The sequence below is a fragment of the Haemaphysalis longicornis genome, unplaced genomic scaffold, assembly GCF_048455015.1.
Source record: "Haemaphysalis longicornis isolate Haplotype H1 unplaced genomic scaffold, Haemaphysalis longicornis Haplotype H1 scaffold_9, whole genome shotgun sequence".
NCBI classification, from domain to species: domain Eukaryota; kingdom Metazoa; phylum Arthropoda; class Arachnida; order Ixodida; family Ixodidae; genus Haemaphysalis; species Haemaphysalis longicornis.
This window is the reverse complement of record NW_027526460.1, coordinates 156,791,527-156,818,570: the sequence shown is the minus strand read 5'-3', so window position 1 is coordinate 156,818,570 and position 27,044 is coordinate 156,791,527. Positions and strand designations below refer to the sequence as shown.

Genomic DNA, 27,044 nt, shown 5'->3' with positions numbered 1-27,044 from the left:
ACATTCTGTTGCGTGCTCTAGTTGTGCTTTTCGTCGGTTTCTTGGGAGAGTGAGGGGTAGCTTCTCTCCTCTAATAGTCCGATAGTTCCTCCAATAGCAAAGCTAGGCTTTCCTAGCTAGACAGGGCTCGATCGTTGAACGTTGCCAGATGCAACTTCTAAAGGCGGCCTGTCTGAACCCAGATATTCATGGCGCCCTCCGCTGTATCGCTGGCCTGTACGCCGCCTTGGTCAGGTACTCTACAGCTGCTGATGACTAAGGACCGAGCGTTGCATTTTATTTCCACTCTTCCGATCTACCGATGGAAACCATCCTCCGGCATACTTTACGACATGTACCTCATTCAGCACCTTCTGAAGTAATACAAGCAACTGAAGGTAAAAATGGTTGTGACGTTCCTAAAGCAGAGTGGACTCTTTAACCAACTACCATATGGAGTGTGACAAGAAGCAAGCACGAGATAGAATTCACGGCTCGTCATGATAAGGTTCCTAGTAGCGCAGTATGACGATATTGAATCCCTTCTTGAAACGAGGGACAATTCACTAACGGAGGCCGTTGATGGAGCCACTTTCAAGGATGTCGTCAATTTCTTGGAGCCCTTCAGGGAGGCCAGTGACAAGCATGAACACGAGAAGCTGCAGACACTGCCGCTGGTACTACACTACTAGCGGAGGATGAACGGGAATCTAACTGTTGCTCCTGGAGACACATCAGTGGTCACCAAATTTAAGATAAGGCCAGCACAGATTCTGGATAGCAACCTGCAAATTGAAGAGTTTCATTACAGTGCCACGTTTATGCGGCCACCTTTCCGGCACCTCCGAGTCCTCGCACAGATTCTGGATAGCAATCTGCAAATTCAAGAGCTTCATTACAGTGCCACGTTTATGCGGCCACCTTTCCTGCACCTCCGAGTCCTCACTGAAGCGGAAAGAAGTTCAGTTCAGAGCACCCAAATTGGATTACGCCACTACATATCACTCAGGATACCCTCCTCCGTATTTCCCATGACGTTTGCGGATTTCGCAGCTCTTCTCAGCTCAGCGGCATCCTTGCTCTCGACATTCATGAGGCCTTCGATAACGTTCAGCACACTGCCATTCTCTCTAACTTAGCTAAAACTACTTACTGGATGCGGATCCTGCGTGTATACCTACATCCGCTCCTTCCTCTCTAACCGTACAGCTTCTTTCTCTACTTCCCCCCCCCCACCCATTCTATCTAACAGCTGGTACCCCTCAAGGCTCTATCTTGTCACACACCCTTTAGCTTCGCTTTAGCCTCGCTTCCTCCACTATTAAATGCCATGCCCCTTTTTTCCTACTCTATAAACGCGAAAGACATCACACTCTGGTCAACCAAGGGCAGCCCAGGCCGACTGGAAGACACTCTTCAGTAAGTGTGTGGCGTCATCCAAAGCTACGTCACGTCTGTGGGCCTCTCTATTTCGCCTTCAAAATCCGCTCTCCTCATAGGCATTAACAAGCGTGGGGCAGTGCCGGACCGCTTTCTTCCTCAGGTACAAATTTTCGAACGCCGCATACCGCACGTTGACACACTCCGGGTCCTCGGTCGCTCCTTACATTATGCAGGCAGCTCTGTACCGACTCTGGGGGCACTCCACAATCAGATCACTCAGCTTTCCCACCTCCTCCACCAGTTCGCTAACCAAAAAGCTGGACAGCACGAACATCACCTGCCCCGCATCATCGATGCTTTTGTTATGCCCCGTATACTATACACAATTCCGTACTTGCAACCTTCGCCTTTCTCAGCTCTCTTCCCTAGAGGCCTCACTGCGTGCACTTTACCGCATCGCTGTGAGAGTGCCCTCCTACGGCCCCAGCGCCACCCTTCTGAAACTCGGAATATGCAACATTCTTGAAGAACGCATCGCGTGCCATCGGCAGGCACACATCGAGCGCCTGCGGACTTCTGCCCAAGGTAACACTAGGTAAGGGCTTCAAGGTAACTTGAAGCACTTAACTACCCCACTTCTGAACTACCCCCTATACAACCGAAACTACCTCCTTGGGCCACTTTCGCTAATTTAAAAGTTGAGTCTGCCCGCAATACGAGCCCTGATCGACACCCTGCTCGTCATGCAATGCGCGTTCAGGCCCTCTCTAAACGAAATAACCTTCTACTCTCTTGCAATACAGTTCCGCCGTTTACTTTACTAGCGCCAGCAACATCCCCTCAAACTCAACGGGTACGGCTTCATTTCTCCAGCTCCCTTCTTTAGACACTGCCACGGTTTTCTTTCTTTCCCCACCTGACTCGACCTCCCTCGAATACGCCATTGCCCTTGCAATAGAGCACGCAACTCCCACTGTTCCTACGACCACGCCAGTTACATCTTCTCCGGCTGTTAATCAGCCCTCCGTAATTTCGCTCACCATGAGATCCACCCACACACCACTGACTTCGTCACTTCGACACTTGCTTCGAATCCTCGGCCACGTTTCACACTGGTTTCAGTTCATGGCCACGCTTCAGTTCATGGCCACAAAACAAACCGAGTGCGAACTGTGGTCCTGACCTAGAATTCCTGAAAATAGCTCCCCTAGGGGATCAGAGCTGCGCGTCCATCCGCCGTCTTGAGTTCCAGGTCGTGCGGGAAAGCCACCCGTCTCGCATGTAGGATCTGACGCCAGGCCCCCGCGCCAGCGGCAGTGGCGAGGAGGAGTGGCGAAGATCGGCACGGACAAAAACTGGCGCCCGATAATCGTCTGCTTATCAGCTGAGCGGCCGCCGCTGCCGCTTCCGCAACTGCCTACGCTCAGTTGAGCAGAACTGACTAAATACGGGGTCTTGTGCGCAGCACTGAATGCGGGCTTTCGTGTCGAACTGGAACGCGTGGCATGTCGCAGTCAGACGCGCAACTCTGGCGCTACGCGACGTACAGGAACTCTAGTACTGACCAGTATCGCAGCGCCATCTATCGGAGGACTGACGGTAAACAAGGCGTTTCGCCGTTGACCGGAGCCCTATCCAACATACTAACGATCGCTTAAAGGCCAACTGCGCTCAAAGTTTCTACAACGTAAAAATTATGTCCTCCAAAAGTACACATAAAAAGAGTGCGAAATGCAAAATACTACATTTCAAACATGAACGCCAGAGACGCAAACGGCCCACGACAATGGTGTTTCCGGAACCGGAACTGAATAGAAAAGGCGGCCATTAACGGCGGGCGGACGTGACGCACGTAATGGAACGGAAGCGGCCGTGCTAGAACCGGCGTCCGTGCTAGACAGTGCTAGAACCGGCGGCCGCTCAGAGCCGCCTTCTAATGGACGTGGTAGTGCCGCGTTTGGCACTGTTGCTTCCACAGAAGAGCTCCGACAAACGTTTGCTCAGGTAAATGGAGTTAGGCGCAATTCCGACATCGCGTTGCTATCAATCGAGATGAAGTAGGCCGTACGACAGTTATCTTTTTCATCAGAATAACTGCTGTTGTTGTATAATCCTTGGCATAGCGAGTAAAAAAGTGGGGCCCTGGTTTACAAAGCTAGTTGCCTGTACGATATCGAAAAGCAGGTTTGGTTAGCCGGCGCCTCGGCTGTCACATCGCTTTCTTTAAAGGGAATAAACCGCAGGCAGGAGGACATAAATCGCTCGTTTTACTATACATTACGTGCAAACAGCTTTCTGAATATCAGCCCAGTATTTTTTGCCTTGCTGCGGATCAAGAATCTAATTGTAAAAGGGATCTAAAACTATAAGCCAGCTTCCACAGCTAAATGATGCCCTAAAACGTGAAAAACATTACGTGTCTACTGCTGTTTTCTACTTTCACTAGAGACATATGTGCTGTTGAAAACATTTTACTTTCAAGTAAACTAAATCAAGCGCTCTAGAAAAGTAAATGCTTATTTGAGAATTGAAAAAAAAAATCAAGAGTATTGTTTATCAGAGGAGCAGTCTTGTTAGCTTTCGCACTTCGCAAAGACGACGGTCGATATTTGTGTGGATGTATTTGTTACCACGAGCATGGCTGATTTTTCTTGACTCAGCGAGTGAGGCAAAATCCGCGCAACTGTTCATACCCGCTTGTACAACAACTCCAGGTAGGTCGCAAAACTTTTAACAGGTCTAACGGATGGAGGTGGCGTTTGCCCAGCCTTTATATTGCAAATATTGGACGCCGAACAAGAATTTATAAAAGAACCTTTTTTTTCTGTGATAGATGCAATAGTAATGACAAATGTAAGGAAAGTGTGCGTGTCGCATTGTTTTTTTTTTTAGTAGAAGTAATATTTCCAAGTAAAAAGAATTTTGCTAGCCCCAAATTAACGTTCGCAAGCGCGCGTGTAGTTTGTACGCTTCTAATTTCTTTTATTGCACTGAAAACAAAAGGCGTATATTGCTACCTATGCGGTTAGTTTGAAACATGTGATGGCGACGACGCTGCAGTGCGGTAGTGTAGCAGAGAAACACGGGCGGACGCGTCCCTGCGCCCGGCGGAGCGCCGTGCAAGTCGCCGGAGAAGCGCGAACTCCACGGGACAGGTTCCCCAACCTCCGTCACGGGCCGCTCGGAACTTGTTTTGGCGACTCTCCGCCAGTTGCAAACGTCGTCTGCACGGAGCTAGTTTGAACGACGGTACCTAGTGGGCTGTGTCCTTATGAAGCTTAGGATTTCGCCAAGGTGATTTTAAGACCTTACACTGCTTATTTGGATCAAATTTGGACAAAGAAAAATTTGAGGGTTTAATTTAAGAGGGTTCAGCAGTGCCGGCCTCCCGTAGACAATACATAGACACTTTCAGAAGCCATAGCGCCCCTAATATTTCGCCTAGCATCACGCGGTTAGTATCAACTTTTTCCGCTGTCAAAAACAGGGGGAATGTTGGGGACACATTTTTCATCTAGGACCTTGATTTTTTACAAACGAGTAATAAATACGAGCAAAAACATAGGTTTTCGGGGTGCCCGTGCTTCTTCATGCCGCATTGAAAAAACTCGCCCAATATCGAAATTCTGTCCCCAAAATTCCCTCCCTTCGGATCCTCTGATTGCGTACATGCCGGTAGAATTCTTCTGAGGCCCATAGTTTAAGCGCTAAGCTTTCTGAAAGTTCCGCACCCTGACAACGCCCGCAATCGAATTCCCCACCCTTGTTGGTGGCGCCGTCTTTTGTAATCAGGAGGACACATTAGAAAGTTTTAGCTGACCGTTTTTCACGGTCAGCTCTGCTCTGCTCCGATAGCAAGCGGGAGCGCTACTGCGCATGCGTGGCGCGCTTGGCCGCGAACGGCATTGGCTCCGGTTGCGCCGAGCGGGCCGCCGATACCGGAGCGGACCGTCGAAAACGGTCAGCTAAAACTCTCCATTGTTAGCCTCTACCACTGACCGCATACACGCTGTGGTCTTGCTATGTTACTGCGCGAATCACCGAACTTTTGGGCTCATGCGGCGTGCGCGCGGGAGAGCGAAGGAAAGACTGCCGTCACTCCTGCGGGTGCCACCACAGCTTTGATAGCAAGTATGCATTGCGAGTCGGGTCCCGCTTTACGGAGTCCGGGGAATAAGTTTAGACCAATGGCGTGGGTCGAAGCGGTTCATGTTTTGCTTTTTCACCGATCGATGGCTTGCTTCCGTAGTAATGCTGTTTAGTTATTTATTATTCAACTCTGAGCCCGAGCGAAGAAGAAGCGCTTGCCCGGAGTGATGCTACACCAAATCTTGCCGGTGCATCTAATGCGTGTCGTTCATTACATGGCGGCGTCTCGATGGGGAACTTCAGGAAAATTTTTTTTCTTGGAGGTTGGGATGGGCGAAGGAGTGGAGGGGATGGTTTCGGACTTGGGTCGCTAAATAGTTTGTTGCGGCTTCCTGAAGTAAGGATGTCACCCGTCTTCTTTTTCATTATGATCATTAAAACGTTTTGCCTCCTCCTCTTCCTCCTCCACCACCTTCCCTCCTCTCTCTCTCTCTCTCTCTCTCTCTCTCTCTCTCTCTCTCTCTCTCTCGCGTGGCATAAGCAACAGACATTTCAAGAGCACCCGTTTGTTCAGATTACGGGGACAGTTTTTTTTTTCTTTATTCATTGATTGTGGGGTTTAACGCGCCGGCGCAACCAAGACGATGAGGTGTGCCGTAGTGGAAGGCTCCGGATTAATTTTGATCACCTGCAGGGGATATTTAACGTGCGCCGAAATCTCGTACACAGCGCGTTTTTGCTTTTCGCCTCCATCAGAAACGCAGCCACCGCGAGTTTTTTCTTTATCTTCAGCTTCAACAGTCGTGCGAACGGAGACTGAGCTTACACAGCCATTGGCAACACGCGTACCTTACCGGAGTGATGTGTAAACTCGCCGACTCGTGCGCTAATTTGAAGCAGGTGCACCACAACATTGTATTGTTCACTTTGCGTAGCAATCTGCCTATATGTCAGGGTGCCTTTCTAGAATTCGTAAAATGTAACGTTTTTATTACTTGAATCCATTCCAGACGGAAATCGCTAAAAGGAGCAGACAGAGGTAACTGTGCCGACGCATAGAATGTTAAACTTAATGGAAATTAATGATATTAAAGTAAAAATATTACTCCCCGTATATTGAAGTTAATGAAAGTTCTTCAGACAGTCCAATGAGTCATTTTTACTGTCGGTATGAAGCTTAATTTTTCTGCAGTTTAAATGTGCCCTTCCAAAATTTCTACCACAGTTCCTCTTCACACCCTCCCATTTTCATTCCCCAAGACAAAGAAATTCGCAGTGTGCTGTAGGTTACGTTGATGCAGCGTAGAGGTAAGAAAGCCACGCTCGGAAGTTTAGTTTATACCCCTGCCACACAGCGAGTTTAATGTCATTTCCATCGAATGTCATTCTTTCAAAATGACATTATTTTGGTGCCACACGAGAAAATGTAATGACATTCGATCAAAGTGGCATTAGGGACCGAATGAGGTTGCGGAACCCATTCGACTGCGTTCTCCCAGCAAATGTGTTATCTCGACACCACAGACTCAATAGGAATGCCCGCCCAAAACAGATTACTAAAGCGTTAGTAGCGTTATGATATATCCTTACATGCGTATGTTTTAGTCGTTTATTTATTCATATGAAACAAGGCGAATAGAGTTGTAGAAAAGAAAACGACTAGTCTCGCTACCAGGCCAGCCTCAGCCGGTGTAGTGGGCGTCAGCGGCCATGTTTGTTTAATGATATCTAATTGTGTTCAATAAGTTGCTGTAACTCTGCTTAAAGTGCATTCAAAATTGCAGTAAACGTGTTTCAGCTCTTTTCACTCAGTTTTCGCAAATACTAAAGCGCTTAGTAAAATATTTTCTATACGCAAGTTTTTAGCCATCGCAACTGCCATCACTTCCAAATGACATTGATTTGGGCCATGTAGCAGCGCGTCAAGGAAATGGCATTAAGTCGAACGAATAACATTCGATGGGAATGACGTTAAATTGGCCGTGTGGCGAGGGTATTAGTCTTTGAAATAAGGAAATCCGATTTCTCTTACTTTTCCCTGTTTGCTTATCCTCCATTTTCTTTTACATCTCTGCTTGCGTGGTCTTTCCTTATAGTGAATTTGTTTTTATTTCCGTTGCTTTAAAGCAAAGCTTTCTACCACTACCAGGCAGCGGTTCCTTTGCAGTGCGCGGGACGATAAATTCCCAATGTGGCGGGAGTAGGGCCGGAAAGGGAGGGTTTCACTCACGGAGCACACTGTAGATGGCGCGGCGAATTTACCCTGCGTTCCCCGCGCCAAGGTGCCTGCCGGCCGGCGGGTGCGTCGGCGGTACGGCTTTGTCGTCTGCTTTAGCAACGGTCGTTTTGGGCCTGTTTTGGCGCAGCTTTGCCTCCAATGCGCGCTTCCTTCGCACGCCTTGATTAACTTGTTCGACAGCACCTCCTGGGTTTCCCGGACCCGACGAAATTAAGTGGTCGTACGGCAAAGATACGTCAAGGATTGGTTTGCAGGCTGGGAAAAACAAAATGACCACATGCAAACATCTGGCCGCTATAGAAACGCTACCTTTTGCGCACTGCTTGCCGCGAATGGAACTGCACTTTGTAAATTGAATACCAATCCGGTTGTGTTTAAAAAGGTATTACAAAAGGCGAAAGTCACAACTGGTCCTGTCGTCCTGATAAATAGCGATTATGAAATTTCCCTCAGCTTTGCCGCATTTCTCAAACTTACCAAACTAACTAGTTTAAATCGGTATATGTGATAATCATTAAGCTAACATGCCGAATTGTTTGGTATCTACGCTTGTATCGTGCGGTGGTGTAGCCCCGAGCTAGCACATCACGATGTCTAGGTTCCGCTGTCTCACCCTATGAAAGATGCTCCTCTCCGTTTTCTTTGTGGCGACGCACAGCGGTGGCGTCCACCGCTCTTGCCCGGCCGTGGCCGACGCTGCTGCGTTCGGGACACCGCCCCCGCGAATTCCAAGTAACGGCTGGCAGAATCTGTGGTTTCACTCTTTGTAGAGCCACGTGTGGGAATTGAAGTGACGTCGCATGGGCAATTGTTGTGGGTGTCGTTTAAACTTTCCAACCACTTTAACAGCGTTGATTGGAACCAATTTTTTTATTACGTTTAGGGTTCGTCACTCATTTTGATCCCTTTAAAGCCCGGATAAACGATTAGTCGTCCATGACCGTTCGCCGGTGTTCGCCTTCTTATATTATTTTTGAAATTTTATTTGTATCAATCCATGGCACATACATTATTTATTTATTTTTGCAGACTGTTCAGTTTGTGTACAAATGAGTCACGAAAGTTCCAACGTGTTTTCTTGTATCTATGCATAATATGTATTTTTGTACGAAAGTGTAACTTGTATGTAATTGTAACTTGTATTGACGTGCCGAAGCGCAGCATAAGAGGAGGGACAAAAACACAGAAGACACACAGCGCATGCACTGTGTGTCTTCTGTGTTCGTGTCCCTAGACTTGGGCTGCTCATCGACACATCATTATGGACCAACTCGCCCAAACCACTAGTCTGCTGTAACCCGCATGCATTTATAAGTCTTGTCCGCTCGCTACAACAGAACTTGCCTTGTTTACGCGGCCCTTCCTCGTCAAGATGACTTTATCACCCCCCCCCCCCACACACACACACACACACATCAGAAATTGCTGCTGTTAATGTTGACATAAAGATTTCAGTGACTTTGTATTTGTTAAAATGCCATTTAGCGGGTACTTGGTTCATTTTCACTCATTTATATTCCATCCGCGCATGCTCGGAGCATTTTTGTTACAGACAACGACCAAACCCCAGCATGCCATGACGGTGGCTTGTTTGATTTGGGCCCCTCCATCATGTTTGCGCCATGGCATGGGCTAACTCAGCATATGTTCTGCCCTTATACAGCTACATTGAATACTGTCATCGTAGTCTTAGCACTGCTATTAGAAGAGGCTTTAAATTGTATTTTGGTGGTAAAAGGTTGCAGGTGTTGCTCATTGTATCTCCGCGTGTACTTCAATCTCATTCTGGTCCCATACATGGATGTATAATTTACGCCGTATGTTAACCGAGGGATTTGGGGTGCCAGGCATGTCTTGTTCAGAGAGATGTTTTCGCTTTCAGGTAAAATGTGTGTACTTGTTTTTGTTTCTTTTCTAGAGACCACACATTGCTTCTTATTCTGTGTATGCACCACTGAAAAACTCTTGGGTGTGTTTTTTGTGGCTTATCCTCCGCATTTCAAACGCACTTGGGACGGCGAGATTCATTGATAATAATCATTCAGATCCTTGAGACCATTTCGATAACTCCGCCCCCAGTAAATACATTTTGGCTGCAACCCGACACGCTCACTGCAGCCGCACCATTTTTAGAGTTAACCGTAGCACACCCATGTGATTCTGGGAATATCTAATTGACAGGGCGGTATGTAACTGATAATGCTACGATGACGCATCTAGATTCCTGTGGCATGATTCACGATTCCCGCTCTCTACACCACGGTGATGCAAAGCTTGAGCAATATAAAAAAAACGAAAAGCAAGAAGTCGTGATGATTCCCTTAGCAACAACTACCCGTTCACAGCCAGTCAGCCAAAACGAATATATCCAGATGCACGTTACTGCGTGGCCGCGACAAAAGCGCAGCGAAGACGCCGGTGCGATCCCCGTCGCGGTGGCCGCTCTTCAGATGGAGGCGAGAAGCAACAACGCTCGCGTGGTGAGATTTCGCAGACCGGTAATGATCTCCAGGTCGTTGTATTTCATCTGGAGCCCACCACCATCGCGTGCCTTATATCCCAAGTGTAGTTGCAGCGTGTTACAGTCCCAAAACAGTTAAATAAATAAACATTTGATTTTTTTAAGCGCACTGAGCGCAGTGCAGGTCGCGCTGACGTCATGCATATACATGGTACACCGCGTACGGAAGTCGCCGAGAAGTGCCAGCCATAGTTACTGAGAAACCCTATGGTAACAGCGTCAGCAAGGCGCGGATGCGTTATCTCACCGCTACCTCAGTTCCCTGCATTGCGCGCCTTTCGCAGCCACCTAAACTTGATAACGCTGGGTCATGTAGTCTTGGGCAATGCGTGAGACTATACAGTTTGTGTTGTCTGTTACAGTAAAAGGTCCATTTTTTCTTTCACGCTCTCAACGGAACGTTGGAAGGCAGTTTCAAGGAAGTGACAAAAAAAGGGCCCAGCTCCCCGCGAGGGGGACTCGAGCAAATGCGTCGCATAGGGGATGGGTGTATTGCGTTACCGTTTAGTGTTTGGAGAGTTGGTGGTAGTGAATGCGTTGTATCAGCAGCTTCTTGACGTAGTTTGAATGAGTCAAGGATATAAGGCGCGTTCGTAGCCTCCCATTCTGTGTCGGCTTTGTGGCGCAGTGGGAAGAGCACCATGTACCTCGCGTTCCGCCCACAGGTAGTGAATGCGTTGTATCAGCAGCTTCTTGACGTAGTTTGAATGAGTCAAGGATATAAGGCGCGTTCGTAGCCTTCCATTCTGTGTCGGCTTTGTGGCGCAGCGGGTAGAGCACCATGTACCTTGCGTTCCGCCCGCAGGGTGGTGGGATCGAAACCAGGCGCCGGTAAGTATTATTTTTTATATAGTGTAGGGGGAGGGGTGCGGGCCTGTTGTTGAGAGCGAGGAGGGTAGCGTGATGCGGGAGAGGAGGAGTGGGGGAGAGGGCGCACCTGGAACGGCTGTTGCGGACGCCGAGGCACGCCAACGCCGACAACGTCGGGTGACATCGTGAGTTAAAGAAATGCTCTGCATTTAAAAATCTTTCATTCGTGGCAGGCATTCAATTGATCTGCATAGGTCTTACGAAGGTTCCGAAGAAAGCAAGAGCGCATCAGAGACAAGTATACAAACATTTGCGCAAGTGTTTGTCAAGTTCTTCTCGTGTTCCGACTGATGCGCTGTTTTCTTTTAAACGTATGTGTAGATTAGCGCAATTTTCCACTCCTGTTTTGTGCGTTATTTTCTGGCAATTTCTGAGGGCATTGCTGGAAGTTAATTTTTACCCAGTTTTTGAAGTTTTTCTGGCTTGTAAATTTAGAATAAGGCACAATTGAGTATTTTTTCGTGTTTACTTTTTCTGCACGTTTTAACATTGAAGCTCCTGTTTCACAGCGCAAAAAGTGCCCAAAAATATTGATAAATTTTCATACATATAAGGAAAAGCTTCTTTGTTAGATGAATTTTTTTGATTTCTGTAATGTTTGTTGCATTGAGGGAGGCGGATACATTCATGGCTGCCAAGGCGTCCAACCACGCACTATTTTATTTATTTATTCGAAGTGCTCACCCACAGCGCTGTGCTTTTCGGTTGAGGCAATGGGTAAATGAGGAATATAAGGAATACAGAGCGACAACATATTGCCGCGAACCATACATTGGGTTTGTTTATTTGTGGGATTGGTGTTCCTTGAAGCGCGCAATGCCTCTTGCGACCGACACACCACGGTCGAGAAGCACCCTTTGATCAGTGTCTACGATAGCGTCGACGTCAGGAACAGCATCTTCACAGTAGACTGCGACCATCAAGCTTGCGCGGGGTGGCAGGGTGACATGATCATCGGCAATCCTTACAGCAGCCCGTCGTTCGGGGTTCGGTTCCGGCGTCATGGAGTGATTGGGGGAAAAAGTAATGACTTGGTCTGCAAATCGATTATTGCACCGTTGTCCATCAAAAAGTCCATTCCAAGAATTACGTCGCGGGAGCAGTTAGGCAGAATGACGAACGCCGCAGGGTACGTTGTGCCGTCTATGGTGACCCGCGATGTGCACGTTCCACTTGGCGTCACGAGGTGGCCTCCTGCTGTGCGTATGTGCGGACCGTCCCATCTGGTCATAACTTTCTTCAGTTTAGACGCAAATGGTCCGCTCATTACCGAATAGTCAGCTCCCTACGTAAAAGCCGTCGATGGACACCTTGACGTCAGATGCAGTCTTCCTCGAGTTCCGGGTTCGTCGGGGCGTCGTATCTCTGCTTGTACGTGTTGACGGTCGGGCAGTGTGCATCGTCGTTGTCGTCGTCTTCTCAACGGACGTCTCGGTCAGGTCGGGTACGCGTCGCGCCGTGTAGCTGTCGTCGTGTTCAGGAGTCTCGTTAGGGCTAGGTCGGGTCGTCGGGATGAGGGCATGTCGTGAATGATGGTCTTCAGCGAGTCGCTGCGTCGTTGGAGAGTTTTCATTTTTCCGCCGTTGTGCAACTTTACCTCCCGAAGTTGCTGCTTTTAGTTTCCCCCGCGTGGGCTGGGGGACCTTCCACGTGAGAAGTCAGCAGTGCTGCGGCGGTTTGGTGACTGAGACGGGTAGGGCGACGGTGAACGGTTGAAGCGGGCTGGTCCTCGGTTGGCGTTGGAGAGGTATTCTTCGATCTCAGCAGGGCGCTGGCCGTATCGGGGGCGTGGGGCGCCGACGGAGAACCCTCGCAAACCGAGCCTCTTGTAGGGACAGCGACGGTAGATGTGGTCGGCCTCTCCGCAGTGGTAGCACAGCGGGCGATTATCGGGCGTTCTTCGGAAGAAGAATTTCAGCCCCGGAACAAGAGCGAATTACCTTCTCGTCATCCCCGCGGACCTTCGTGACGAAATTTTGGAAGCGTGCCACGACGACCCGTCTTCCGGACATCTCGGCACAGCCCGCACTATTGGAAAAATCAAGGCGAGGTACTACTGGCCCGGCCTTACCTATGACGTCACCCACTACGTCCGGAGCTGCCGTGACTGCCAGCGACGAAAAACGCCGCCGACAAGACCCGCCGGACTTCTGCAACCGATCGCCGTCCCTTCGAGACCATTTCAACAGATTGGAATGGACCTTTTAGGCCCGTTCCCTACGTCACGATCACAGAACAAGTGGATTGTCGTAGCGACAGACTACATGACGCGCTACGCAGAGACCACCGCTCTTCCGAGGGGGACTGCACAAGAGGTGGCAAAGTTCTTTATAAGCCAAGTTGTGCTACGACATGGAGCCCCGGAAGTCCTAATCATCGACCGCGGAACGGCATTTACTGCGGAGCTGATGCAAGGAGTATTACGCTACAGCAACACGGATCACCGAAGAACGACAGCGTACCACCCCCAAACGGACGGACTAACAGAACGTCTGAACAAGACAATTGCAGATATGCTGTCAATGTACGTTGACGTTGAACATAAGACTTGGGACGAAGTGCTTCCGTATGTCACGTTTGCGTACAACACGGCTATCCAGGAGACGACGCAGCTGACGCCGTTCGAGCTTGTCTACGGTAGAAGGCCGACTACGATGCTCGACGCCATGCTTCCGCATGTAGAAGACGACGACCTCAACGCCGACGTCCAAGGATACCTTCAACGTGCGGAGGAGGCCCGCCAGCTCGCTCGAGTTCGTATAACGGACCAGCAGCTGGTGGATGCGGGCCGCTACAACCTCCGACGCCGAGACGCCGAGTACCAACCAGGGGATCGTGTGTGGGTTTGGACTCCCATCCGACGACGCGGACTCAGTGAGAAGCTCCTGCGACGGTATTTCGGACCCTACCAGATTCTACGACGTGTCGGCCAACTTACCTACGAGGTGATCCCCGATGGTGATTCCGGAACATCACGACGACGCACGCGGCCCGAAGTCGTCCACGTGGTTCGCTTAAAACCTTTCTACGGTCGATAACGAATTTTATTTTTATTTTCGGACTGTCGCTTATGTTAGCATCGGGTAGATGCACTCTTAGAGGGGGGGGGTAATGCCGCGAACCATACATTTGGTTTGTTTATTTGTGTTTTGCTTTTACCGCCCGGCTGCGCCGGTCTGTGTTATCTCTGCGCCAAGGGAAGCGCGTGTTCCATTCTTTCTTTCTGTGCCGCATGTGTTATCTGTCGTGATAGGGAGAGCATTCCGATCTAACGTGAACAGCCCAGAATAATCTTCTTGGATCTACTATGTTCTCGATGTGAATCGACGTTTCGAGAACCACGCGCGCCGAAAGATAAAAAGCCTGCAGTGCGGACGCCGGAGCATTCGATTCGACGACACTCGCCTGTGCAAGTCACTTTGTTGACCGCTGCTTCGCCGCCTCTGTATTAAGTGCGAATGCACTTTATAAGCGACCCCAAACCATCCACCGCCGGCGGCGGCGGCGGCGGCGTCCGCAGTGCTCCTCTATATTTAAAAAAGAAACAGCATCCGGCGCCAGGTTTCGATCCGAGGACTTTGCGGCCGCAGCGCGACGCTCTACCGACCAAGCCACGGACGCGACGGTGATATCAGTGTTAGTGACGCGCCTTATATCTTTAACGCATTCAAACTACGTCGTCAGCGGCGTGCGTTGGCGACTCAGCGGCGTTATAGCGGCTTGATAACTGCGTGGTGTACACGTGATACTACAAACCCGATGGAAGAGATGGAAGAGAAGGCGGTGGGCTGCGGGGGCCGAGCGCAAGCGCCGCAAGCGGGCCGACAACCGTGCATTCGCACTTTCACATTCTCCCCCTCGGGGAAATGCGGGGGAATTTTTTCTTTTGAGTTGTTAGGGGAGCACAAGTTCGCTCCAATAAACGTGTTTCTCATTCAAGACAACTACATCGTCCTTGTCTTTGTGACAATATAAGTAAGGGTAGTAAATAAAACTCGGTTAAATAAATGTGTATGTATGCAGGGTGTTTTCAGGGAGACTAAGTAATTTTTAAAAATGGGATTTTAGAAGTACAATTGCAAAGTACAATTGCAAAGTACAAAAGTACAAATCTTGCACTAAGTGATCAGGGGCCGTGGCGGGTGCTATAACTTCAGTTCCGATCGCTATTTAGGGGAATATTTAACTAGAATTTATTCATTACCTTTTTAATTATTCGAAGTTAGGTGTTCGGATGTAATGAGGAAACTGTAGAGGATCATGAGTCCATCCGGTATCGATTATTAGATTTCCTATATTTTACTTGCGTGCAGAGGTAGAGTAGGGATCAATTCGAAGGTGATCACGGTAGCATCGATTAGCCGGCCTTCCAAACTACACCGCGGCCGTTTCCAGAACTTTGGAGATACAGGTAGCCGTGCCTTCTTCCTTTCGTTGTCTATTTCATGATACCGCCGTAACTGAACCCGTCACACGGCGCTGCTGCTTTATTTGCCCCCCGACCGATTACCTTCAAATTGATTCCGATTGTACAGCGCTCAGATCAGCTCCCCGCATGCGCGCAAAGGGCTGCGGGCGGCAGCTGAGCGCCGCAATGTCAGTCGCAGCTGCGCATGTCCCACGCATCCCATGCGCGCCGCGCTTATCTTCGGCCCAAACAGAGGCGAGAGGCACCTCGACAGGCGAAAGGCATTTGATAGGCGGATTTTTATATTACAAAGTCATTAGTTTCTTTTAATTTTATTTCCTTTTTTTGTGTGTGTGCATGAACCGTGGCCGCCGCACGCAAACGGCGGCCGCTCGCGGCCGCACTCGGCAATCGGGATGACTGGTCTCATTTGGGTGGGCGAGGAGGTTCCAGCGGGTGATGCACCCGACGCGGCTTGCCTCTTTTCTGGCCGAAAGATAAAGCGCGGCGTGGGTGTGACGTGTACATCTCCGAGTGATATGAGCGTGTTGGCGTGGCTTTGCAGCGCTCAACTGCTGCCCGGAGCCCGTTGCGCGTATCTGTAGACCCGAGGTTCTGAGCGCTGTGGCTCTGCACGCAATTACAATTTCGGAAATGTAATAATCGACACCGGATGTACTCATTATCATCTACAATGTCCTCATTACAACGATGCACCTGTGTAGAATATATTTGAAAAGTTAGGAAATTCTAGTTATAATTATTTCCCCCCAATAGCACTTGGTACCCGTTTTATAGCGGCCGCCACGGCGCCTGATTCCTTGGCACAAGAAAAACAATTTCACACCCAAAAGCCACTTTTTAAAAATTACTAAAGTCTTCCATGAAACACCCTGTATAGAAAAGCTGAGAGTAATTAAAGAAGGCAAAAACGTTTTCTGGACAAGACCTCAGCGGTCCTGTGTAGAGTGTGCATTCGCGTTGACATTCGACCGGCCAATTAACCGCAGAGGCACAACACCGTTGGTAGCGCTGCGATATCGAGACCAGCTTGTGTTCCAGAATATTATGTCGGTTGTCTCTAAGCTAAAAATTTTCCGTGCGTTTGTGTCTAGCGACGCATCATTGAAATCACGATTTATTTCTCGTTAGCAAGTTGTTTACTCTCAACATACGTACACGTGAGTGGCATCACCAGCCTCAGCATTGTCCACATAAATGTGTTTACCACCTACCCAATAGATATGGAGCAGAAACTAAGCCTGGTTAGCGCCTTGCCGTTGATTAATATTACACCGCTGTTCAAAGATAATTTTCGGTTTCGGGGATAGCTGCAATATTTTGTGCGTTACAGAAGTAATTAAAGTTTTCGAAGTTTACTTGTGGAGCTGAACCCAAAGACGCGGATTCGATTCCCGGCCGCGGCGGCCGCTTTCCTGATGGAGACGAAAAGTAAAAATCCTCGTGCGTTCGAGATTTCGATCGACGTTAAAGATCCCCAGGTGGTCAAAATTAATCCGGAGCCCTCAACTACGGCGCACCCCATCACCTGAGTAGCGTCGGCGCGTTAAACCCCATAATCAATAAATCAATGAGTCAATGAGAAGCCTGTGATCAATCAATGAGAAGCCTGTGATCCGTGCCGGCTTTGAAATTTGTTTTTATTGTAGGATAGCTTTTTCTTGCCGGCATTATCTTCATATATTTATTACTTGTCTGAAAAAGGGAGGGGAAACAGGGTCCGAGATAAAGAATTGCACTTCCTTAAAAGTGACCGCCGCCGGCGAAAGGGGGGGGGGGTTGGACGATATTCTTTGAGGGTCGGGTGGAATAGGGGAGGACTGGTATAGGGTGTGTAGTACTGACGCCGTATGACCTCAAGCGAGGCTTGCGGGAACGTCAGAGGGGAGGCAGACGGGCTCGTCGTACTTGGAATGCTGCGCGGTCATTGCGACGTGACTGAAGCTGATAAGAAAAGAAAAGCAAAACATAGTAACCAGCACTTGCACATATGAGAGGGAGGGCAATTCCTAAATGAGGACAGTTGTTTTCTCAAAGAGAAAATAGGAGATTGTCGGCAATCACGCTGCACGCGAAACATTACAATGTGTTCAAGGGCTTTCGACCAAAAAACAAAAAACGATGACATAATAAAGCTAAGTACAAAGCAACGGCGGCATAGGTGATGATGCGTACGAACTTGTAAAAAAGTAAGGAAAAATGGAAGTGTGTGTGTGTGTGTGTGTGTGTGTGTGTGTGTGTGTGTGTGTGTGTGTGTGTGTGTGTGTGTGTGTGTGTGTGTGTGTGTGTGTGTGTGTGTGTGTGTGTGTGTGTGTGTGTGTGTGTGTGTGTGTGTGTGTGTGTGTGTGTGTGTGTGTGTGTGTGTGTGTGTGTGCGTGCGTGCGTGAGTTTGATTTATAGGATAGCGAATTAGGGAGGAAAGAAATCCAGCAGCTAGTAGAAAATCATAGGAGAGTAGGTAGAGTGATTCTGTTTCAGTGCGCTTTGCAATCCTTTTACTAAAAATTGCCTATGGTTCCCTTGTAATTCTACACTGCTTGCTTCCCTCTTCGTAAACGAATATCGCGCAGGCAGTTATTACGTCAAAACAATCTTAGGTCGGCCCATGTGGCCATCGAAACTAGAATGATAAAAGAAGCGCTTCGAAGTTGGGAACGAGCGTCTTGGAATACTGTTAGTGGAGGGGGGATGTACCCCAGAAAGTCAAGTTATGTAGGGCATGTAGGGCAGGGCACGTTTTTACCACCGTGATAACGGAATGGCTACCCTAAACTGAGACTAGAAAGTGCAGAAGACCGATAAAGCTCTAAACGAATGAAATAAATAAATTAGGCGCAAATAAGTTATTCGGAGAGAGAAGTATGGGAGCAGTTTGAGTCCCACGGTCCACGCCCTTGATAGGCTGATCATACATACATACGCACGTACATACATACATAGGCAAGTTCATACGTACGTACATACATACATACATACATACATGCGCCCATACATACATAAATACATACGCACATACATACATGCAATGCACATACATACATACATACATACATACATACATACATACATACATACATACATACATACATACATACATACATACATACATACATACATGCATGCATGCATACATACATACATACATACATACATACATACATACATACATACATACATACATACATACATACATACATACATACATATGCGCATACTTACATACATACGCATATACATACATTGCACATACATACATATGCACATACATAACTACATACATGCGCACATACATAGATACGCACATGCATGCATACATACATAGATACGCACATACATACATACATGCATACTTAAATACGCACATATATACGCAGTTTACGCTCATTTTACGTTGTTATTTGGCTAACCGGAATCAAGTGGTAAAAATTAAAGATTCTTTATCACAACCAGCAACAATTAACAGAGGTGTACCACAGGGTTCCCTGTTAGGCCCTCTCCTTTTCCTCTTGTACAATAACGATTTACCTACTTGACTTCAATACACTAATTGCATCCTCTATGCCGATCACACCACACTATTTGTTGGGGACGAAATTTTGACAAATGTAACGGATCGACTCAACAACGATCTAAAAAATATTTTTTCTGGTGTGAAAAAAACCAGCTTCATATAAACCCCGCTAAAACCAGCTTTATGGTCTTTCACTCACATCAAAGGCAGCTTCCTTCAACTCCCTCCGTTTTTCTTCGTAGTCACTGCATAACCGCATCTAGATCAGCTGTATTTCCGGGAATTACATTAGACCCCCATTTGAAATTCAATCTGCATGTTAAATCCTTCACTAAGAAATTGTGCTTTGGTATCCGTGTCTTGTTGCGATCACGTTTTAATTTCCCTGTTCACATACTTCGTTTGCTGTACTTTGCCTTCGTTCACAGCCACATTTCATATTCCATTTCATCATGGGGAAACACTTACCAAGCCCATCTATCTGGGATTGAGCACTTACAAAACCAAGCTATTCGCATAATCAGCTTCAGCACTTACAGGGCACCTACATACTCCATTTACAACAGTTTGAAAATCCTTCCACTCAGACGCTTAATGCTAATCAAGTTAGGACTACTGATCTATCGCCTTCGCTCTCATGTCATCGTCATTGATGGCTTTCCCCACGATCACCTCACAAACTCTAACATTACCAGATTTTCTGAACATCGTAACCTCCTCCTTCCAAAAGCACGCACCAATTACGGCAAAAAAACAGTTCTGTTTTCAGGCATTGCATTCTGGAACACAATACCGGTTGAAATTAAATTGTCTCGTTCCCAAAGTTCTTTTCACTGTAGATTAAAAAGATTTTTCTTTGAGAGCTATTCCGGCCTCGGCACTTAACGCATCAGTATGTTGTACACCGCCTGAACAACTCGCACAACCAATCCGGTACCATGCTTTTTCTTTCTGTGTCATGTTTTCGCTTTCTATTGTGTAATATTTAATGCACTACCGCCATCGAATTTTGCTACATATAACGTTGTTACAGGAGGTCCCCCCGACAGAGTTTCAATCTGGGACCTCCTTGTGTATGTATCCATTATTGTATTTCAATGTAACAACTATATTTTTTCAATAAACCTTCAAACCTTCTACATACATACGCACGTACATACACATACGCATATACATACATACATATGCACATACATAACTACATACATACGCACATACATACCCGCATACATACATACGCTTATACATACATACACATACATAACTACACTAGACTCTCGATAAACGGAACTTCAAGGGACCGAAACAATTAGTTCCATTTAACAGGAGTTTCGTTTACTGAGATAGATGTGTGAAAGTGCATATTTATGTAGGTACACACTATTAGTACCATTTCACGGAACTGTAAGCACCAGAAGGTGAATGTAGCTGATAGTTTTTCAGAAAGCAAGAAAACTGCACGAGGCTTAGGCACAGCATTCACAAGTTGACTTGGCAATCCTGAGTCGCTGTGCAAAAAAAAATGCATCAATTATTTTTGTTTGAGTCTTAGAAACTGCATCTTCACGGAGGCCAGTGGTCTTCACTTCGCGAGTGCTTACGAGCCACCGAATTTAGAAGACGGCAACGCGGTAATGAAGCGCGAATAGCACGACGATGGCACGAACGAGGCGGCAGAACCTCGGCGTCTTAAATCTAGACCGAATGACTGGAACAAGAACTGCGATGTTGCATTCGTTGCGCTAACATGTCGGAACACTACCGAGACGAGGCTAGCGAGGCCACGAGGCTAAAGAAATACATGGAGAAAGAAACAGCAAACAAAAACGAAACGGCCGGAACGTAAAAAGCTGATCCCCATGCAAATAGGTTTTGCAAGAAGTTCCATTTGTGGTTCCGTTTACAAGGTGACGCGGAGATTTTAGTTCCGATTACCGAGAGTTTTTTTACGTTATCTGATTACAAAACCAACCAACTTACATGCTACTTTTCCGTTTCAGCGGCAATTCCGTTTAAGCGATTTCCGTTTATCGAGATTCTACTGTACATACATATGCACATACATACATACGCACATGCATACATACATACGTACATACGTACATACATACGTACATACGTACATACATACGTACATACGTACATACATATCCTACATACATACATATCCTACATACATACGTACATACATACATGCATACATACATATCCTACATACATACATACATACATGCATACATACATACATGCATGCATACATACATACATACATACATACACACATACATGCATACATATACATACATACATACATGCATACATACATACATACATACATACATACATACATACATACATACATACATACATACATACATACATACATACATACAGACATACATACATGCATACATGCATACATGCATACGCACATACATACATACATACATACATACATACATACATACATACATACATACATACATACATACATACATACATACATACATAAGGGTTGGCGCAGTCAAGAAAACCTCGGAAAGCAAAGGGGGAATGCGTTGGGTTATAGAAAGATATTTATTTATTTCCGAATACTGTTACCTTTCGGCTGTTACAGGGGTGGGACATATTAAGAATGTCAAACATCAACACATTGAAATCATAATCAACACATCAATCTTGAGATGTTCCATGGCATACATTGGAAACACCGACATGGAGGTTAAAGAAAAAACAGTGCAGTCGTAGTAAGCACACAAACAAATTACAATAAATCATAATACTAGACAATGCTTACAGAAAAAAATCTTTGAGCCCTTCTTCAAATTTATCCAGTGAATCACAATGCACCAGTGGTAATGGCAAAGCATTCCACTGACGAATTGTTTTTGGAAAAAACGAATTCGCATATACATTGACACGTTGTTGCGGCACTTCATATGAGTAATCGTTTATACCTCTCAGGTTTCGTCCGCGGCGTGGCGTTAAGTATTTTGTTGTGTTTATGTTTAATCTATTTTTTGACAATAAAAATAAGAACGTCATCCTTGCCAATTGCCGACGTTCGGCTAAAGTGGGCAGTTGAAGAGAGCGCAACATTTCTGTTACTGATTCGATCGAAGAGTACTTTGAAAGAATAAACCTGGCAGCTCGCCTTTGTACTCTTGCTAGCATATTAATGAGGCCTATTTCCGAGGGATCCCATACAATGCTGGCATATTCTAATGTTGGCCGAATATACGTAAGATATGCTGCTAGCTTAACGGGAGTCGTAGCAAGTCTTAATTTTCTTCGCAGGTACCATATTTTCCGCTCCGCCACCGTACAAATGTTTTCCAAATGAGCCCTCCAATTTAGATTACTGGATATTGTTACACCTAAATATTTTATTTCATTGACGGTAGACAGGCGGGTAGAGCATAGAGTGTAATTGGAATGGAAGACACGCTTACTTTTGTTTGTGACGCGCAAAGCAACTGTTTTAGTTTGATTTATTTCCATTTTAGATTCGGTGCACCAATTACTGACAGCATCAAGAGAATCATTAAGCGTTTTTTGATCAGCTTCACTGTGTATTTCTTTATAGATTAGGCAGTCGTCTGCAAAAAGTCGCACTGTAGTACTTCTATCTATGGCGCATGAAATGTCATTTATGTAAGTCAAGAATAATATTGGTCCTAAAACTGAACCTTGCGGTACCCCTGAGGTGACATTAAGTGACTCAGATTTGAAGCCGTTTATTTCTGCATATTGTGTTCTGCCTGTCAGGTACGCACCTATCCACTGTATTATGTTATAATTTATGCCTAGGTGTGCTAACTTGTTAATTAATTCCTTATGAGGAACCTTGTCAAAGGCTTTGGAGAAGTCGAGGCATATTGCATCAATCTGAACGCAATTATTTAAGGCACGCGTGAAGTCGTCGACTGTTTCTATTAATTGGGTTACAGTGGATAAATTAAAAAAAAATAAAGAATTTTTTTAGTCAGAAAGTGGTGAACAAATGCCCGCCGGGTGGGATCCGAACCCACGACCTCCAGAATGCCAGTCTGGTGTGATAACCACTACGCTACCGGCGGGGCTGTTTCCCCACCACTTTCTCGGGTATTTATGTTAAGGTATTTTTTGTTTCCTGCACTTGGGGGTGGTAGCCAGCGCCACTCGGACTACTCGGGGTGAAGGGACTCTTTTTAACCCCCGGGCCGTGACTCGAGTGTCTACGACAAGAGTGGTCGACCAGCGTTGAACCCTCTTAAGCTACCTTTGGCACCAAGACTGCCAGAACAGAGGCCCTCGCTATGCATGTAGCGAATAAGAAATGGGATATGAGGGGCTCAGTGAATCAACACAGAATAAGGGTTGGCAGCCAAGAAAACCTCGGAAAGCAAAGGGGGGAATGCGTGGGGTTATAGATATGAAGAATTTTTTGAGTCAGAAAGAAAGTGGTGAAAAAATGCCCGCCGCGTGGGATCCGAACCCACTTTCACCACTTTTTTCACCACTTTCTTTCTGACTCAAAAAATTCTTCATATCTTTCTATAACCCAACGCATTCCCCCCTTTGCTTTCCGAGGTTTTCTTGACTGCCAACCCTTATTCTGTAATAATTCACTGATTTCTGATTCGCTACTTGCATAGCGAGGGCCTCTGTTCTGGCAGTCTTGGTGCCAAAGGTAGCTTAAGAGGGTTCAACGCTGGTCGACCACTCTCGACATGTCGTAGACACTGGAGTCACGGCCCGGGGGTTAAAAAAATTCCCCGCATTTCCCCGAGGGGAAGAATGTGAAAGTGCGAATGCACGAGTTGAATTTGCGCGGTTCGGTAATGTTCGCGAAAGAGAGATCACACACACACACACAACTACAAAGAAAGAAAGATGCATTTATTCACAGACACCTATTTGTGTTGTCGTTGTACTTGATTGCTAGAGCGGATCTCAGCTTTTAAATTTCGTGTCAGTACTCCTTTAAGCAGGTGCATTAGCCCTTCTCACGCCCGATTCTTGGCCAATCCCCCACGTGGGTATGTGCCATGTCAGCGGCCAGGCAGCGCGCGCCCATCTCCCCCCGTTGCCAAGGAAGACGAGGAAATTCCTGGCCAATCCCCCACGTGGGTATGTGCTATGTCAGCGGCCAGGCTGCGCGCGCCCATCTCCACGTGCGCGGACATCGCCGGTGGACGCAGGTTCAGGGTCGCTTAAGAAGTGCATTGCACTTAAAAGAAGGTCCCCTTCACCCCGAGCAGTCCGAGTGGCGCTGGCTACCACCCCTAAGTGCAGGATACAAAAAATACCTTAACATAAATACCCGAGAAAGTGGTGACGAAACATCCCCGCCGATAGCGTAGTGGTTATCGCACCAGACCGGCATTCTGGAGGTCGTGGGTTCGGATCCCACCCGGCGGGCATTTTTTCCCCACTTTCTTTCTGACTCAAAAAATTCTTCATATCTTTCTATAACCCAACGCTTTCCCCCCTTTGCTTTCCGAGGCTTTCTTGACTACCAACCCTTATTCTGTCTTAATTCACTGAGCCCCTCATTTCCCATTTCTGATTCGCTACATACATACATACATACATACATACATACATACATACATACATACATACATACATACATACATACATACATACATACATACATACATACATACATACATACATACATACATACATACATACATACATACATACGCACGTACACTACTGACTTTACAAAGTGGGGATGCATTAAAAATAAAAAAGTGTAATAATCTGGTACACCGGAATCCAATGCTGTTCGTCACATTTAGCTCAATGCGTAGCGTGACTTTAGCGTTATGGTAACGTTTACCTAACTGTGAACAACGCATTGCACTTGTTACATGCGTTTTCGTGGTTTCATAATATTTATATTAAAAATTATTTTTTATATTTCTTAAAAACAAACAATACGAAAAAAGCGCCTACATAAGTGCATAAGTGCACTGCGTAGGAATTCGAGCAGTCTATATAGAATCTTTTGGTACACGAACACATTTCGAGGAAAAGCACAAAATGAACGGAGAGATCATCATTGCTAAATAGGGCAAGAAGAGATCATAAAAGAGCGTTCTCAACAGAGCCATGGCTGGACCCTATCCGCAACACCCCGTTTCCCGTTTTGTTTTTTGCGCTAAAAACACCTGGCAGTTAGCCAAATTAAATTTTACAAGAACTCACAAGTCGTTACAGCAATGACCACAAGGACCTCCGCTCGAACCCCTATATGTGCCTAGCTTAGATCGGGTCCAACCACATGCATAACAGTGCGATTTGGAAAGTCAGTTATTATTGTTTGGTGATTTTCTATGACGAAACGTTATCTGGTCGATACAATGTATAATCGTGTACTGTTAATTAAAAACCCATGTAGCAGTGTACAACTTTTCAAAAGCAATACAGCGGTAATAAATTCCAACGAAGCTGTCTAACGACTCGAGAAATGTTATCTTCTAATGTGGAAAATATTTAGCAAGAAATTTGTTCAGAGTACAAATATGTTTGCATATTAAAAGCGGGGCGAGTGACAACTTTAGGCACCCTATTTCGATAGAAGCACTGATAACGGTGTAGTCATCGCCAACACAATGCCCCACAGCGTGATTTGCTCGCACGCAAAAGACGTGTTTTCCAGTTTCTGGCCTGTCGTTGGTGCGATTTTCTTGATGCGTAACACTCGCAATCGTTGTTGCTGGAAATTAACACGCATAAGTGGCAGTGAATTCATCTTTGAGAAGTCACATGTTTACGTGGCTTTGACAGAAGCGCAGCGAACCAAGCTTCTATCACGTAAACGTCACGTAATCGGCAGGATTCACAACGAATGCTGAGGGACGTCTGTAGCCCAGTAGGCTCACACGTGCTTCTTTGCCGCTGCAGCAGCTCGCTAAAATGCCCTTCTGTCGCAGCCACGTAACCACCGCTGTAAAATGGTGACACGAAAGTGAATTGTGTTAACGCGCTGTCGTATTTCTGTGCTTTTACCTTTGGGCGTACAGTGATACCGAAGGCTCAGGAAACAAAAAAAATGCACTTTTTCGCCTTCTTAGACGCGCGGACGTTATATGGGGGACGCAGGAAATGAATCTAACTTTTCATTCAGACCGCGAAAAGAACCCTCCTCGGCCTCTTTTCAAGTCGCCGACTTCGTGTTCGCCAGAAAAAAAAAAAAGACAGCATGTGAATAGGCAAGAATAAAACAACATCTGGGCCAGGTCATGCCAGTATTCATTCCGTACTGTTATCTGACATTCCCAGCTAGGACCACGGAGTAAGATACTACAATCTTCGCTTCGGTCATATTAGAGAACGCTCGTGTCCGAGCACGGCTGAAGCATGCCGTCGTCGGAGCTATATTTTCTTTCGTGCGGCAGAATAAAGCGTGCTTCGGTGTCCTGGTTGTTTTAAAGCAAAGCTTTTTACCTCTACCCCCCAAGGGTTCTTTCGCGACCGTTGGTGTCACCAGAAAACTCCAGCGAACAAATAAAAGAATTTACTGGCAAAGCCGGTAATCGAACCTGGAACTAATAGACTAACAAAGCCAGAGCCCGTTGTCATCCCTATTTAGCTATGAGCCCACGCGAAGACGGGGAAGACAGGTGGTGTACTCAGCAAGCACATCTACGGGTTTACCCCCTGCGTTCTCGCAGAATGCCACGTGAAAGCGTGAAGCAACCACTCACGCCCGTCTAGCAGCCCTGTGCACATCTTGCTCATGTGCTAAGAGTTGCAAAATTAAAGGGAGCTCACACCAATGCATGGCATCTCACTTCTAGTACGCCAATGTGCTAAAGCCTGTGGCCTCCAGTGTTCACGTAAAAATCACAGCTCCTTGTCATCCGCCCTCACGCCAAATCAAAGAATACATTCAAATACTCCTTGATGGCCAGGCCATCACTCCAAGCCCCAGAATCAAGATACTGGGCCTACATCTCGAGGCTAACACCAAGAGTGACGTCTTCTTGCAGCGCATCAAAAACAGCAATAATCAAATCATACACATGAT

The 27,044-nt window shown here is 46.7% G+C and overlaps 2 non-coding genes across 2 annotated transcripts; one reads left to right on the top strand and one right to left on the bottom strand.

Moving 5' to 3' along the window:
• Window positions 1-23,027: 23,027 nt before the first annotated feature.
• Window positions 23,028-23,100, bottom strand: Trnaa-ggc (transfer RNA alanine (anticodon GGC)). The gene has a single exon. It is a non-coding gene; the product is annotated as a tRNA-Ala (tRNA).
• Window positions 23,101-24,351: 1,251 nt separating this feature from the next.
• On the top strand, window positions 24,352-24,424 carry Trnaa-ggc (transfer RNA alanine (anticodon GGC)). Its single transcript has one exon. It is a non-coding gene; the product is annotated as a tRNA-Ala (tRNA).
• The last annotated feature ends 2,620 nt before the right edge of the window (window positions 24,425-27,044 follow it).